Consider the following 14,347-nt stretch of genomic DNA (forward strand, 5'->3'; position numbering starts at 1 on the left):
TAGGTTCATGGGTGGAACCCGGAAGTTGATCACCAAAACATACATCAAGTGAATCAATAGAATAACCCATTGTCACCACGGTTATCCCACGCAAGGCATACATCAAGTGTTCTCAAATCCTTAAAGACTCAATCCGATAAGATAACTTCAAAGGGGAAACTCAATCCATTACAAGAGAGTAGAGGGGGGGAAGAAACATCATAGGATCCAAATATAATAGCAAAGCTCGCGATACATCAAGATCGTACCACCTCAAGAACACGAGAGAGAGAGAGAGAGAGATCAAACACATAGCTACTGGTACATACCCTCAGCCCCGAGGGAGAACTACTCCCTCCTCGTCATGGACAGCACCGGGATGATGAAGATGGCCACCAGAGAGGGATTGCCCCCTCCGGCAGAGTGCCAGAACGGGTCTAGATTGGTTTTCGGTGGCTACGGAGGCTTTTGGCGGCGGAACTCTCGATCTATTGTGATCCCCGATCGTTTTAGGGTATATGAAGATATATAGGCGGAAGAAGTATGTTAGGGGGGCACGAGGGTGGAGGGCGCGCCCCCCTACCTCGTGGCTTCCCCGAAGCTTCCTTGACGTGGACTCCAAGTCTCCCGAGTTGCTTTCCTTCCAAAAATAAGTTCAGTGAAGTTTCAGGTCAATTAGACTCCGTTTGATTTTCCTTTTCTGCGATACTCTAAAACAAGGAAAAAACAGAAACTGGCACTGGGCTCTGGGTTAATAGGTTAGTCCCAAAAATAATACAAAAGTGTATAATAAAGCCCATGAACATCCAAAATAGAAGATAATATAGCATGGAGCAATCAAAAATTATAGATACATTGGAGAAGTATCAGCATCCCCAAGCTTAATTCCTGCTCTTCCTCGAGTAGGTAAATGATAAAAACAGAATTTTTGATGCGGAGTGCTATTTGGCATAATTTTAATGTAATTCTTCTTAATTGTGGTATTAATATTCAGATCCGAAAGATTCAAGATAAAAGTTCATATTGACATAAAAATAATAATACTTCAAGCATACTAACTAAGCAATCATGTCTTCTCAAAATAACATGGCCAAAGAAAGTTCATCCCTACAAAATCATATAGTTTAGTCATGCTCCATTTTCATCACACAAGAATGCTCTCATCATGCACAACCCCGATGACAAGCCAAGCAATTGTTTCATACTTTAGTAATCTCAAACCTATAAATTTTCACGCAATATATGAGCGCGAGCCATGGACATAGCACTATGGGTGGAATAGAATATGATGATTGGGGTTATGTGGAGAAGACAAAAGGGAGAAAGTCTCACATCAACGAGGCTAATCAATGAGCTATGGAGATGCCCATCGATTGATGTTAATGCAAGGAGTAGGGATTGCCATGTAACGGATGCACTAGAGCTATAAATGTATGAAAGCTCAACAAAAGAAACTAAGTGGGTGTGCATCCAACTTGCTTGCTCATGAAGACCTAGGGCACTTGAGGAGGCCCATTGTTGGAATATACAAGCCAAGTTCTATAATGAAAAATTCCCACTAGTATATGAAAGTGATAAAACAAGAGACTCTCTATCATAAAGATTGTGGTGCTACTTTGAATCACAAGTGTGGAAAAAGGATAGTAGCATTGTCCCTTTTTTTTATTTTGCCTTTCCCTTTTTTTATTTGGCCTTTATTTTTTTATTTTTTTGGGACAATGCTCTATTAATGATGATCATCACACTTCTATTTATTTACAACTCAAGAATTATAACTCGATACTTAGAACAAAGTATGACTCTATATGAATGCCTCTGGCGGTGTACCGGGATTGCGATGAATCAAGAGTGACATGTATGAAAAATTATGAATCGTGGCTTTGCCACAAATACGATGTCAACTACATGATCATGCAAAGCAATATGACAATGATGATGCATGTCATGATAAACGGAATGGTGGAAAGTTGCATGGCAATATATCTCGGAATGGCTATGGAAATGCCATAATAGGTAGGTATGGTGGCTGTTTTGAGGAAGATATAAGGAGGTTTATGTGTGAAAGAGCGTATCATATCACGGGGTTTGGATGCACCGGTGAAGTTTGCACCAACTCTCAATGTGAGAAAGGGCAATGCACGGTACCGAAGAGGCTAGCAATGATGGAAGGTTGAGAGTGCGTATAATCCATGGACTCAATATTAGTCATAAAGAACTCACATACTTATTGCAAAAATCTACAAGTCATCAAAAACCTCGGCACTACGTGCATGCTCCTAGGGGGATAGATTGGTAGGAAAAGACCATCGCTCGTCCCCGACCGCCACTCATAAGGAAGACAATCAAATAACACCTCATGTTTCAAATTTGTTACACAACGTTTACCATACGTGCATGCTACGGGACTTGCAAACTTCAACACAAGTACTCCTCAAATTCACAATTACCCAACTATCACAACTTTGATATCGCTATCTCCATATCTCAAAACAATCATCAAGTATCAAACTTCTCTTAGTATTCAATGCACTTATATGAAAGTTTTTATTATATCCCTCTTGGATGCCCATCATATTAGAACTAGTTTTATAACCAAAGCAAACTACCATGTTGTTCTAAAGACTCTCAAAATAATATAAGTGAAGCATGAGAGATCAATTATTTCTTCAAAATAAAACCACCACCGTGTTCTAAAAATACATAAGTGAAGCACTAGAGCAAATGACAAACTACTCCGAAAGATATAAGTGAAGATCAATGAGTAGTCGAATAATTATGCAACTATGTGAAGACTCTCTAACATTTAATAATTTTAGATCTTGGTATTTTATTCAAAAAGCAAGAAAAACAAAAGAAAATAAAATGACGCTCCAAGCAAAACACATACCATGTGGCAAATAAAAATATAGCTCCAAGTAAAGTTACCGATGAACGAAGACGAAAGAGGGGATGCCTTCCGGGGCATCCCCAAGCTTAGGCTCTTGGTTGTCCTTGGATATTTCCTTGGGGTGCCATGGGCATCCCCAAGCTTAGGCTCTTGCCACTCTTTATTCCATAATCCATCGAATCTTTACCCAAAACTTGAAAACTTCACAACACAAAACTTAACAGAAAACCCGTAAGCTCCGTTAGTATAAGAAAATAAATCACCACTAAGGTACTGTCGTGAACTCATTCTAAATTCATATTGGCGTAATATCTACTGTAGTCCAACTTATCTATGGTTCATACCCTCCAATACTACTCATAGATTCATCAAAATAAGCAAACAACACATCGAAAATAGAATCTGTCAAAAATAGAACAGTCTATAGTAATCTGGATCAAACGTATACTTCTGGAACCCCCAAAATTCTAAACTAAATTGCTGGACCTGAGGAATTTATCTATTAATCATCTGCAAAAAGAATTAACTAAATAGCACACTCCAAATAAAAATGGCAGCAATTCTGTTTTTTACAGCAAGATCGACAAGACTTCCCCCCAAGTCTTCCCAAAGGCTCTACTTGGCACAAACACTAATTAAAACATAAAAACTCAATCATAACAGAGGCTAGATAAATTATTTATTACTAAACTGGAGCAAAAAGTAAGGAACAAAAATAAAGTTGGGTTGCCTCCCAACAAGCGTTGTCGTTTAACGCCCCTAGCTAGGCATGATGATTTCAATGATGCTCACAAAGGTAAGAATTGAAACATAAAGAGAGCATCTTGAAGAATATGACTAGAACATTTAAGTCTAATCCACTTCCTATGCATAGGGATTTTGTGAGCAAACAACTTATGGGAACAAGAATCAACTTGCATAGGAAAGCAAAACAAGCGTTAACTTCAAGATTTTAAGCACATAGAGAGGAAACTTGATATTATTGCAATTCCTACAAGCATATATTCCTCCCTCATAATAATTTTCAGTAGCATCATGAATGAATTCAACAATATAACCAGAACCTAAAGCATTCTTTTCATGATCTACAAGCATAGAAAATTTACTACTCTCCACATAAGCAAAATTCTTCTCATGAATAATAGTGGGAGCAAACTCAACAAAATAACTATCATGTGAGGCATAATCCAATTCAAGGTTAAAATCATGATGATGAGTTTCATGGATATCATTATTCTTTATAGCATACAAGTCATCACAATAATCATCGTAGATAGCAACTTTGTTCTCATAATCAATTGGAACCTCTTCCGGGATAGTGGATTCATCACAAAATAAAGTCATGACCTCTCCAAATCCACTTTCATCAATATAATCATCATAAATAGGAGGCATGCTTTCATCATAATAAATTTTCTCATCAAAACTTGGGGGACAAAAAATATCATCTTCATCAAACATAGCTTCCCCAAGCTTGTGGCTTTGCATATCATTAGCATCATGGATATTCAAGGAATTCATACTAACAACATTGCAATCATGCTCATCATTTAAAGATTTAGTGACAAACATTTTAATGCATTCTTCTTCTAACACTTTGGCACAATTTTCCTTTCCATCATTCTCACGAAGATATTAAAAAGATGAAGCGTATGAGGCAAACTCAATTCCATTTTTTAGTAGTTTTCATTTATAAACTAAACTAGTGCTAAAACAAGAAACAAAAAGATTCGATTGCAAGATCTAAAGATATACCTTCAAGCGCTAACCTCCCCTGCAACGGCGCCAAAAAATAGCTTGATGTCTACTACACAACCTTCTTCTTGTAGACGTTGTTGGGCCTCCATGTGCAGAGGTTTGTAGGACAGTAGCAAATTTCCCTCAAGTGGATGACCTAAGGTTTATCAATCCGTAGGAGGCGTAGGATGAAGATGGTCTCTCTCAAGCAACCCTGCAACCAAATAACAAAGAGTCTCTTGTGTCCCCAACACACCCAATACAATGGTAGATTGTATGGGTGCACTAGTTCGGTGAAGAGATGATGATACAAGTGGTATATGGATAGTAGATATAGGTTTTTGTAATCTGAAAATATAAAAATAGCAAGGAAACTAATGGTAAAAGTGAGCGTAAACGGTAATGCAATGCGTTGAAACAAGGCCTAGGTTTCATGCTTTCACTAATGTAAGTCCTCTCAACAATAATAACATAATTGGATCACATAACTATCCCTCAACATGCAACAAAGAGTCACACCAAAGTCACTAATAGTGGAGAACAAACGAAGAGATTATGGTAGGGTACGAAACCACCTCAAAGTTATTCTTTCCAATCAATCCGTTGGGATATTCCTATAAGTGTCACAAACAGCCCTAGAGTTCGTACTAGAATAACACCTTAAGACACAAATCAACCAAAACCCTAATGTCACCTAGATACTCCAATGTCACCTCAAGTATCCGTGGGTATGATTATACGATATGCATCACACAATCTCAGATTCATCTATTCAATCAACACATAGGACCTCAAAGAGTGCCCCAAAGTTTCTACCGGAGAGTCAAGACGAAAACGTGTGCCAACCCCTATGCATAGGTTCATGGGCGGAACCCGCAAGTTGATCACAAAAACATACATCAAGTGAATCAATAGAATAACCCATTGTCACCATGGTTATCCCACGCAAGACATACATCAAGTGTTCTCAAACCCTTAAAGACTCAATCCGATAAGATAACTTCAAAGGGAAAACTCAATCCATTACAAGAGAGTAGAGGGGGGGAGAAACATCATTGGATCCAAATATAATAGCAAAGCTCGCGATACATCAAGATCGTACCACCTCAAGAACATGAGAGAGAGAGAGAGATCAAACACATAGCTACTGGTACATACCCTCAGCCTCGAGGGAGAACTACTCCCTCCTCGTCATGGAGAGCACCGGGATGATGAAGATGGCCACCGGAGAGGGATTGCCCCCTCCGGCAGGGTGCCGGAATGGGTCTAGATTGGTTTTCGGTGGCTACGGAGGCTTCTGGTGGCGGAACTCCTGAACTATTGTGCTCCCCGGTCGTTTTAGGGTATATGGAGATACATAGGTGGAAGAAGTACGTCAGGGGTGCCACGAGGGGCCCACGAGGGTGGAGGGCGCGCCCAGGGGGGTGGGCGCGCCCCCCTACCTCGTGGCTTCCTTGAAGCTTCCTTGACGTGGACTCCAAGTCTCCCGGGTTTCTTTCCTTCCAAAAATAAGTTCCGTGAAGTTTCAGGTCAATTGGACTCCGTTTGATTTTCCTTTTCTGCGATACTCTAAAACAAGGAAAAAACAGAAACTGGCACTAGGCTCTGGGTTAATAGGTTAGTCCCAAAAATAATATAAAAGTGTATAATAAAGCCCATAAACAGCCAAAACAGAAGATAATATAGCATGGAGCAATCAGAAATTATAGATACGTTGGAGACGTATCACTTGACCACGTTGACCATGTCGCGCCGAGAGCACCAGGCGGTGGACGACGGCGAGGCCTAGAAGGGGATGACACGGAGCCGGGGAAGACGCGGTAGTGGAAGCCCGTGCGGAGAGGAGTACGAGGGTTCACTGGTTCGGCTGCGGTGTGAGGCTACCGTCGCCGCAGGGCCTGGCTAGCGGTGGGAATAGTAGGTGGCGGTGAGGCCTCCGCGGCAGCACAGCCGGCCACGAGAGGCAGGAGCATGCGACACGACCGTGGCTGCTTTGGGCGGCTGGAGCAAGAAGACCTGAGGTCGAAGAAGCACAACAGCCGTTGGATGGACATCGTACGGTCACTGGTGCTAGAATCATTCATATTGACTAAGTTGACAAAGCACTCCTCCCCGTCAACTTAGTAGGCCCACAAGTCAGCCACCCACCAAGGTGGGTCCCAACTAGCAAGGGGAGTATTCATTTTTTTTGTGCATAATAAGGTGACACTTCCGGTGGGTCCGAGCTGGCAGCGGGGGGGACGTTTTTTCGCGAAATACTGTGGCCCGTCCGGTGGGTCCCAACAGTCAGGGGGAAACGATTTTCCGCCAAATACAGTGGTCCGTCCGGTGGGTCCCTGCTGTCAGGTGGACAAATAATTGTTTTCCGCGTAATAAGGAGGCACTTCCTTGCGGCTGCCGTGGACCCAGCTGTCAGCCTCTCCACGTACAGTACTCTTCCGATGGAAGTCGTTCCTTGACCATGTTGACCACGCCGCGCCGAGAGCACCAGGGCAGTGGACGACGGTGAGGCCTAGGAAGGGGACGGCGCGGAGCCGGGGAAGAAGCAGCAGTGGATGCCCATGCGTAGAGGAGTATGAGGGTTCACTGGTTCGCTGCGGTGTGAGGCTGCCGTCGCCGCAGAATAACAGGGGGTGTGGGTGAGTACAGGGATGGCCTGGCCAGCGGTGGGAGTAGTAGGGAGCGGTGAGGCCTCCGCCGCATCGCAGCCGGCCACGGGAGGCAGGAGCATGAGGCACGACCGGCGCTGGTTTGGACGGCTGGAGCAAGAAGACCAGAGGTTGAAGAAGCACTACGGCCGTTGGATAGACATCGTACGGTCACTGGAGCTAGAATCGTGCATATTGACTAAGTTGACAAAGCCATCCGTCCCCGTCAACTTAGTAGGCCCACAAGTCAGCCTACCACTATACTAGCGCCCAGCTAGCAGGGGGTATTCATTTTTTGTGCGTAATAAGGACACACTTCCTTGCGCGAAGATATAGCTGGTGGGTCCGAGCTGTCAGCGGCGATAACATTTTTTCGCGAAATACAGAGGCCCTTTCGGTGGGTCCCAGATGTTAGGTGGAGGAATCATTATTTTGCGCGTAATAAGGAGGCATTTCCTTGTGTGCGGTCATGGACCCAGCTGTCAGCCTCTCCACGTACAGTCCACTTCAGATGCGTGTCGGTCGTTGACCATGTTGACCAGGCCGCGCCGAGAGCACCAGGGCGGTGGACGACGGCGAGGCCTAGGAAGGGAACAACACAGAGGCAGGGAAGACTCGACAGTTGTTTCCCACGCGGAGGGGAGTACGACTGTACGAGGGTTTACTGGTCCGTCTACCGTCGCCGGAGAATAACAGCAGGTGTGGGTGAGTAGAGGGATGGCTAGGCCAGCGATGGGAGTACGGTGGGGCAGTGAGGCCTGCGCGGCAGCACAGCCGACCGTGGGGAAGAGGGAGCAGGCAGTCCCGCGGGCGCTTGTTTGAACGGCTGGAGCAGGAAGAGGAGAGATTGAAGAAGCACGACGGCCGTTGGATGGACATCCAACAGTCATTGCTTGTGCGTCAACCTCTTTTTAGGAAAGCCTCAAATCTGTGGAAAACAGCATACAGCCCATCTGCCATTATTTTTAATAATTTACAGCCCATTTGCTAATTCTAAAGGTTTTTTTGGAGCCCATATTCTTTTTGTTAGCATTACAGCCCATATTGTGGTCACTGTTAAAAAATTATACGAAATGTTGCATATTTCGATGTGGTCCGAACTGTTTAGTTTCGAAATTTCGAGTCACATTCAAACTGATTTAAAAAATAAATGTATATTAATATAAAATCCAACAAATTGTCCACGCATAAAAATTAATGCAATTTAAATCTTGAAATGAAAAAAAAGAAATTTGAAAGTAATTGCCGGTTTGATGTGTTTTAAAAATGTACAACCCATTTCTCATTACTGATAGGCCATTTTCTCGTCCAGCCGAATGAAGCTCTCCTCGTCTTGAAAGATTTGCAACCCAACAGACTTGATAAAGCGACTTACTTGGAAAATCACAAAAAAAACTGGGCTAGCCATTTTCAGAAAGAAAAAAAACTACTCGGCTGGTCTGTGGTAAACATAAAAGAGAAGGCTGTCTAGACAGGTCAGAGTGCCCCGCACAGCCCAGTTGACACCCTACTTCCGTCTCAAAAATAAATTAGATAAATGCCACAACAAATATGGCGATTCATAAAAATTCCACTGCAATTTCCAAACTTTAAAAATTTTCACTGCAATTTTTGCAAATTTGGAAAACGCCACTGCAATTTGCAAACTTTGAAAAACGCCACTCCAGACTTCGAAAAATGCCACTGGAAATGGCATGAAATGGCATTTTTCAAAGTTTGAAAATTGCAGTGGCATTTCTCAGAAACACCAGATTTGGAGTGGCATTTATCAAATTAACCCAAAATAAAAATAACTGGGCGAGCTGCTGGGTCCCTGGTGTCAGCCACTCGTTGTGCAACTCTCTCGTTTATTGACTACGTTGACAATGGCATGGGACCCAGATGTCTGAAATCCATTAGGAGGGGCCATTTTTTTATTGGATTGAAATAAGGAGGCACTTGCTTGCGTACTGCCATGACCTTGGTGGGTCCCTACTGTCATCCTCTCCACGTACAATCATCTCCTGATTGTGTACACATCAACTTGGTAGGCCCACAAGTCAGCCTCTAAACCCGTGGAGGACAAATACAACCCATTTAAAAAAATAATAGCCCATTCCATACGTTCAAACGGAAAGTTCAACATTCAGAGCAAAGTAACGGGTCTGATCCACATATAGAGTACTGAACTTACACGTTGACAACCATCATAGCCAAGTTAACTATCTACTCCCACTAATACTCTAGTAGCGTACAAGTACTAACTTACCCTTAGCTAACTAGACGATGCCGGCCGCCATCTGCGGCACATGCTAAACGCCGGCACCGACGTCCTCCGCCTCGCCTCGGACTTGCCAGTGGTGCGATAGGGCGCGTTGCTCGCGCACGTTGGCCCTTTCCATTCCGGCATGGTCCACCGAAGTTTCGGCTTCTAAGCGGGAAACCCACTTGACGAGCTGGTAGTAAAAATCAGCGTCGCGAACGCGTGCGTGCCCGACAGCCTCCAAGGCTATTTGCTGGGCATTGGCCTCCATGTAGTCGGCCCAGGTGCGGGCGCTCTACTCGTGACTCAGAGCATCGGTGCGATGCTGCTCCATGTCCCGCTGGCGGCGCAAATCAGCGATATGCTGCTCCTCCGCCAAGCTGTCGCGCTCCAACAACTCTTGCTCCTCCGCCAGGCGGTCGCGCTCCAACAAGTCCTCGATCTCCGCATTACCATCTAAAGACTGATAGAATGCCTCCTCCCTCTGTCTGCCTTCCGGTGAAAAACCGAACACTAGTTCCGGCGATGACCGCCTCCGGTCTCGCCTATCGCGGACGGGTGGGGGCATGGCGGACGTGGCCAGAGCGAGGATAAGTGGCGAGCGACATCAGGCTGGTGGGGGCTTATGAGGATAGGGCGACTTGGGTCACGGTGCCACCATAGAAGGCCGGGAAACAGTACTTATAGGCGGAAGGTAGCGCGACGGTCATTGGAATTCAATGCATAATTAAGCAGGCATGGCTTAGCGCGCCAGCTTGCCGTGGAAAACTAGAGAAACTAAAATTCTGATTGTGCCGTCCCGTCCCGTCCGTGTTGGGTCGCACGCCGGCATGACAGTCAAACGAGTGCACTCGAATCATCTCCCTCCTTGTCAATAATGATTCCACGGATTTAAAAGGCCCGCAACAATTAAAGCGCATCTTTTTCGCATCAGTTAGTTGTCTTAATTACGGCCGGCTGCATGCAGGCACTCAAAATCGCTCGCAGCCAATATGCGGAGCAGCATGCAGCGAGTCGCAGCCGAGGGCATTAGTTGATGAACTTTAGCTGGGAGATAAGGCATTTGTGAATGTTTTCGCTGGCAGTTTCTTCAGATTCGCATGGAATTTTCTTCAGAGGAGCTTGTCAGTTTCTTCAGAGGTAGGAATTTTTATTCAAAAAACTGCCACTTCGGATCTTGCGTCGCAACTAAAATAGCCAGGAGCGCATTAGTAGGCTAGCTAGTAATCAATCAGTAACTTCTAAACACTGAGCGAACAGATATAAGGAACTGTTAATGCATCTCAATGATTCACAGATCATATACAAATATGTAGCTCCAAAAGCAAAGATCAGCCACAACTAAAACCAACTAGTACGATTCCCATACATAAGATCAACATGTTAATGCATCTCAATGATTCACAGATCATATACAAACATGTAGCTCCAAAAGCAAAGATCTAGAAAAAAACATATGTTCTTCCTACTAACATGGATGCTTCTCTTGGCAAACATTCAGTACAGACTGAAAGACAAATTTGTTTGTGAAGTCTACAATTCCTCTTGCAAACGTAAGTGGTTTCACCAACAGCTGGAACCATGAGAATGAACCACACATGATGGAGGAACATACAGTGCAATACGATTTGGTCTTCTCTTGATCACACAGCGAGACTATTTTTGGAATACAAACTTTAACTTAGGCAAAATGATGCCCATTGTATAATCAGACCAAAGCAATGACAGTACAAAAAGAGTAGCAAGATAGTAGCAAACCATGTACCTTCATAATGAACAGCTCATCGTGCCACCAATTGGATATAAAGGTTTGGAAGAAAACATGCCCTAATGTTGAACCATTGCACTTTTTGTGTAGTTCCACTAAAATCGAGCATCCCTGTTTGCATAGATATTGAAAGTGTGATTACTATAAAAGTGGCACTAGTTGAAGCATAGACTCACAAATATAAGCATTCCAATTTCTTAATGGGAAAAGGTAGCAAGACTGTTTCTAACCACCTGTTTGAAGGAATAAATAAGGCAACAGAGGCTGATGTCAAAAAGGCATATATAGTTCTTTTTGAAAGAATGATCGATTCCTGACCTTTCCTCTTCTTTTAAGCATATTTTGTGCAGTTTAACTAAAATAAAATGCCATCACCGCCTTGACAATTCAGTGACACTGTACAAAAGGAAATGACTTAATATTACATCATGATGTCAGGTATGTAGTCGACAGGCATTAGAGACAAACTTATAGACCTCCTCCGATAACATAATGAACATTAATTTTAACAAAGGTGTGACTAGCTTTACCGGGATAATTTGAGTGAACTCTACACCCTCTATTCCTTAATATAAGATGTTTTCGCGGTTCAGTTTAAAGTACCCAAACGTCTACTAGTATTTAGAAAAACAGGTAGTAGTTTTCTTGAGCACATATCTCCGAAAGCTTGCCACACTTTATTTATGTCCATACACTAATGCAACACCATTCAAAATTTTGAATACTACAAATATACACTAATCCAGTGGCTAGTGCAACAGTAGAGTAGCTATTTTATTACAGGGTACAGTACAATGGTTTTACTAAACAGATTTCAATAAACTCTGGCACTGGAAGATTTCTATAAGAATTAACAATACAAAATGTAAAGGTAACACGTTTCAGCATTGGTATACTAGCTGTGCATGAGCATTAAACCAAATACAAAAGTCTGAAGGTAACTAGCATTATTAACTAATGACAGTATAAAAAATGCAAACCATGTACCTCCAAGGTAAATATCATTTCGAACTCGGGGGGGACCTTAAAAATTGCTATCCCAATCTTGATAATCGTCAAACATAAAAACTTGATTGAACGAATCAAGAGAACAGCCGGAGGAGGAGGTGCCCACTCTTGACCTTTCCTCTTGTCTTCATAATTTTTTATTCAGTTTAACCAAAATAAAATGACATCAGCGCCTTGGCATTTTGGTGACACTGTACAAAAAAATTAACTTATCTCATGAAAGTGAGGTATGTAATCTATAAGCATTAATAGTGCAAAAATCTGAAGGTAGTAACAAGTTTCATCGTTGGTATACTGGCTGTGCAAAAGCATTAGAATGCCTTAGCTGAAAAATCTTTAATACATCCACAATCAACAGCTAACCCTGAAATAATCCAGTGACATTAAATGGCATTGCTTAAATTTATCGGTGGCATTAGACTGAGTGCGGCATTAGTTAAATGTGGCATCACTTTAGCAGTAGAATTGCTTGACTTGACTGTTGGTGTTATACTAACAGCAAAAAAGTGACACTAAGAGCATGGGAGGCCCATTCAGACAGTGGGTGCACCAGTACGATGTACCTCCACGGACGCATAGAGTGGTGAGGGAGGTATGGTTGCCCAGAGCAACAAATATCCAGGCGGCATATGTGGATTACGTCCAATTTTTGTTATGTTTAGCCACCTTTTTCCTATGTGAGGACAACAAACCGATCGACCTGGTCATTCTCTATTGCGTTGTCATGCCTTTCTACCCTTCTTCAACCAAGAGACACGAGACTCGGTCCTTAGCTACTGATTTTCCCCTTTTCAACCTAGATGGGGGTTTGATGCCTACTCTCTTGGACAGTACAGTCTCCCTTCCTTTCCTTATTCAACCCAGACATGGATTAGTCTGCATGAAGTAGGGTTTCCTTTAATAGTGCAAATTAAGGTTTTCGTCTACGTGACCAGCAGAGCAGAGGATAGCAAATTGGGAAGATGGTGGAGTGGAAAAGATCCACATGCAGCAACTTGGCAGATGGGGCAATAGAACAAAGGGTATGGTTCGAAAGGAGGCAGCATACCTGAGGGTCGGCGGGAAGTGGATTCGCTCATGATCGTCGTCCTCCGCACGCACTACGGCAGCAAGCATGGGGATGGAGGCCATCCAGCGCGGGCGCTAGGTCTGAGAGGACGGCCTTGTCGTCAGTGCGTGACCTCGCTCGCCGCCGACGAGTGCGTCAACGCTCCACATCCTTTTCTTGCCCGGTGGATCTATGACCACCGGTGAGGAGGGAGAGAGAGGTCGTATTTTTTAGATCTGGAGAGAGGGTGATAGTGTGAGAAGCAAGTGGGCAGCCCTTAGCAAGAAAGCTCTGAAGCTCCAGCCTATATATCTTTTTTATACTACAAGTACTAGAGGTGGAGTAGTGGTAGAGTAGTTTATATTTTCTCTACAAATAGTACCAGTTAGTCGTGCTTCAAAACTGAATGGCACGCCATTAAAAAAATAAAGTTGAGAAATAATGCGGCACCTCAGGCCAACGCGGCCAGATCGCATTTTGCATGAGAAATTACACACCATGTTTCATTGACATGTGGTCCTGTTCCAACATGTCAGTGAGACGACAGTGAGTCCTTTTGTACAATTTCCGAAAGGACGTGTAGGCCGGGGTGCCTCTTCGTGTACCGTGGCAAACTGGCAACCGTCCACCGACTCTTCGCCTTTCCCTCTCGATTTGGAACTGTTGTCGCACACTCTTCCTCCCTCCTCCATTTGCCTTCACCCTTCCTTCTGCCATTGTTCGATCGTCTTCTCCATGGAGGGAACAAGCCGGAAATGACCCTGTTATTCTTGCCCCGATCTGAAAGATGACGTGGTGGGGGAACTCATTGATCGGTCCGACGTCATCACGCCGGCTAGCATGGCAGGTTCGTTCAAGCCCATTCTCGACTCAACTAATAACATCATTACAAGGCACCCAAGGATCTAGGAGCGGTTTGATCTCCCTTATCTTCTTCACTATAAGCCTGTTCGCACGGGCGCGGACGACGGAGGCCTCACCTTGTGCAAGTTGATGCCTCTTGATAATGATACGTGTGATGTCAAGATGC

This window comes from Triticum urartu, chromosome 3A (assembly GCF_056163025.1).
Source record: "Triticum urartu cultivar PI428250 chromosome 3A, HENAU_Tu73, whole genome shotgun sequence".
NCBI classification, from domain to species: domain Eukaryota; kingdom Viridiplantae; phylum Streptophyta; class Magnoliopsida; order Poales; family Poaceae; genus Triticum; species Triticum urartu.